This window comes from Elephantulus edwardii, unplaced genomic scaffold (assembly GCF_000299155.1).
Source record: "Elephantulus edwardii isolate Elephantulus edwardi_28Jun2011 unplaced genomic scaffold, EleEdw1.0 scaffold00127, whole genome shotgun sequence".
NCBI classification, from domain to species: Eukaryota; Metazoa; Chordata; class Mammalia; order Macroscelidea; family Macroscelididae; genus Elephantulus; species Elephantulus edwardii.
In genome coordinates this window covers 5,253,361-5,257,076 of record NW_006399877.1, presented here as the reverse complement: position 1 = coordinate 5,257,076, position 3,716 = coordinate 5,253,361, and positions in this window count along the sequence as shown.

Sequence of the window (3,716 nt, the reverse complement as noted above, 5' to 3'; positions counted from 1 at the left end):
TCTTTAGTTTGTGCTCAGCTGATCGCTGCCTTGTCTTGTCGTTCCTTTAATTCAACTTCCTGTGCACCCATTCTCTAGGTTTAAAAAAAAAATGTGCCGCTTCGTCTGGTGGCTTCATGGTAAGGAGTTGTGCTGCCCACCTGAAGGTACATGGTTCGAAGCTGCCAGCACCTCTGAGGGAGAAGGATGGGCGATCTCCTCCTGTGGGATTTACAGCCTCTGGAAACCCACTTGGGGGTTCAGCTGTGAGTTGGTTCTGACTCAGCCGTAAACAACAACAACATGTGAAACTTCATCTCACATACTTCGGGCATGTTGTCAGGATGGGCGGGTCCTTGGGAAAAGACACCTTACTGGGAAGACAGAGGGTCAGTGAAGAGCTGTCCCTCAAGATGGGTTGACACTGCAGCTGTAACAATGACCGCCAACTTGTCAGAGGTCATGAGGATGGCCCAGGATGTGGCAAGTTCAGGCCTGCTGTTCCTAGGGTCACCAAGCATCACGGTCAACTCAGCAACACCTAACAAATCTCCAAGTTAAGGTGCTCAGTTTACTTCTCAGCAGGATAAGGAGGAGGCAGCCTTCTCTCCTGAAGATGTGACAGCCTCAGACCAGATGGAGAGTCACTCTAAGTTGGAATGACCTTGAAGTTAGTAGATAACGGTCTAATTACTGTTGTCATCCCCTTCTCTCCCTTCCTTCTCCTCCCTGATAACCATCAAAGAATGTTTCTTTCCATATGTGAACCTTTCCTTGTTGTTGGGGGCCGTCTTCCACTCTTAGGGACACCATGTACGAGAGCGAATCCCTGTCCGGTCCTGCCAGGGGCCGTCTTCCAATTAGGGACACTTTACTGTATACAACAGAGCGAATCCCTGTCCGGTCCTGCACCGGCCTCCCCACCTCGGCTGTGTGTGCCGTTGCTGCAGTCCCTGCATCCACACATCTCGTTGAGGGTCTTCTCTCTCATGGCCCCTTTCGTTGACCGTTTGATCGAGCATGCGTTCCTTCCTTCTCCGGGACGGATCCCTCTGGATCGCACACCCAAAGATGGTAAGAAAAGTCTCTCCATCTTTGCTTTTGAGGAGCACTCTGGCTGTACCTTTTTCAAGACAGGTTGGTTTGTTCTACTGGAGTTCTGATAGCAGACAGTGTAGATCCTATCTTGATGTTGACCAAAAGGTCAACGGTTCAAATCCACCATCAGGTCTCTCAGAGAGAGACGGGAGTCACTTCCCATCCGGATTTGCATCGTGAGCAAGCTGGCGTGAGGTGCGTGAGTTGGAACTGAGCGGGCAGGAGCGGTCTTGGCAATCCAAGCTCTCAGTATTCTTCAGCAGCACTGTGTAAATCAAAGGCATCGCTTCTCCCATCTGCCTTACTCATGTCCTCAACTTTTCTCAATGATAGACTCACAGCGGCATTGCCAAGTGCAGGCTACGTGGGCAGAGTGCTCACGCCCCCTCACGGGCTCACAGCTCGCATCTGTGCCTCATGCCTTTCTCGTCTAACCAAGGAAGGAGTGGAGGGGTGCGGGGTTTGCAGGCGTCACTGGCTCCAGCACCTTTTAAATGGTCCTCAGTGAGTCACTGCTGGATTGGAGCTCCTGGGAGGAGGCAGGGTTGGAGGCCAGGGGCGGAGCTATGGAGGCGGGAGAGAGGCCTGGGTGTTGCCAGAGGCCTGGTGAGCAGCAGCCAGCGGAAAGGTGTCCCTGAGAACCCTGAAGTGGAGCTGAAAGCTCCGGGCTTGTTTGAGAAGGAACAAGTTAGCAAAGTGGCGTGGAGCCCCAAGGGGAGCGCAGGTGAGTGGCACACCTATGAGGACAGGTAAATCCAGGTGGCAGAGGGCCCACAACCTAACTGAGAGCACTAACACCTGGAGTGTTCTGGGCCCGGAGAGGGGCATGGCGAGGAGAAAGTGCATTAGGGAGCCCCAAGGACTATGGAAGGGGCTGAGCCCCACCACTGCTCATGGGCCTGGTGCAGCCCAGGGTGGGAAAAAGCGGTCAGGGACACCCTGCCAGGTCCACCATCCCCTCAGCCGTGTCTGCAGGGAGCCAGGGCCTGTGTATGGACTGGCAGGGGGTGACTGGGGTGACGTCTGGTGGCTTAGCCTGAGATCAAAGCCTGTGAGTGGCAGCTTCAAGGAGACTTTGGGGGTGGGGGACATTGTAGGTGCTTTCCAGGGAGGGGCGGTGCAGCTCATCACTTCCCTGCGAGACACAGTAGAGGTGTACGCCCCCCAGAGGCCTTTATGCTTTAATCAGAGACCTGCTGGTTAATGCCCTCAGCTCCAAACTGAAAGGTCATTGGTTCAAACCCCTCGGGAGAAATAGGTGGTTGTCGGTGTGTAGAGGGAGGGAGCCTGAGGGGCAGCCCTGCTCTGTCCTGTGGGGTCACTGTGAGTGGGGCTGGCATGACAGCAGTATGTTTTGGTTTGGTTAATCTTCCTGGGTGCGGATCACTGGGTATGTTCAAACCACAGCAGAGCCCTTCGTCATCGTGTCCTCTGGGACCACCATAGGGAGCCCTGTAACGTGGGTGACTGAACAGACAGGAGCCTTGGTGGCACCGAGGAGTCAGGGATGTGCTGCTAGCCGAGAGGTCAGCAGTTCAAACCCACCAGCAGCTCCCTGGGAGGAGGATGGAGTCCCTTCCCATGATAATGTCCAGCCTAGGACATTGGAGGTGGGGCTGGCAGCAGGAGCTTTGCTTTGAGGGTCACATTCATGGTCTGGGGTGAATTCAGGCCCTGCCTGATGCCCTCCAGCGTCCTGGCTGGCCCTGGGCGGAGGATGTGCCACTCCACGGTCTGGCTGGTCTCATCTGCATCTCGTCTTCTATAACGACTCCACTCAGATGGAACTAAGAAACCCTAATGGTGTGGTGTGTAACTTGTAGGCTGCTAACTAGAAGGCTGACAGTTCAAACCCAAGAGCCGCTCTGAGGGAGAGGGATAGGCGGTCTCATCCCCTAAAACCTCACAGCCTCAGAAACCCATGGAAGGTTGCTTTGAGTCAGAATCGACTTGGCAGCGGTGCAACCAATTAAACTAGAGCCCCCAGCCCTGGGGTGGCCTCCTCCTAGTTTAACTGATACACCCCACCACTTGGACTCTATTCTCAAACAAGGCCCACCACAGAGGCTATGGTCGGGGGACAGGGCTAGTTGACCCCCAGTGTGCAGAGTGGCACTACCCCCAGCAGCTCTTCAAAGCTGGACTTTTTTGGAGAGTAGATGTCGAGGCCTGTCTTTGAGACTTCTCTGGACGAGTTTGAACTGCCAGCTGACCACGTGCACCACTTGGGTAACAGGAGTTATAGGAAGGAGGTCAGGGGGAGATAGCACTGCGCCAGGAAAAAGGGCGGACAGGGTGGTGGTAGATGGAGTTCAAGTGAAAGTTGTGTGGTCTCCAGGCGGACCGGAAGGCGTGGGAGTCATCCCTGCAGGAGAAAATGGAAGGTCATGGCTGGAGTGGCCAGCTGAGGGGAGGCCCCAGGACACTGCGCCGTGAGGAGGAGAGAGGATACCCTGCAGGGAGGGCCAGGCCTCAGTGGGCACACCTCGGCTTACTGTGCTTCAGTTTTTTACACATTGAAGGTCTGTCCCGGGCCTGCGTCAGGCAAGTCTGTTCGTGTCCCTTCCTCCTAAAGCGTGGGCTCGCTCTGTCTGTGCGTCCCCGTGGGCTTGCTCTGTGTGTCCCCGTGGGCTCGCTCT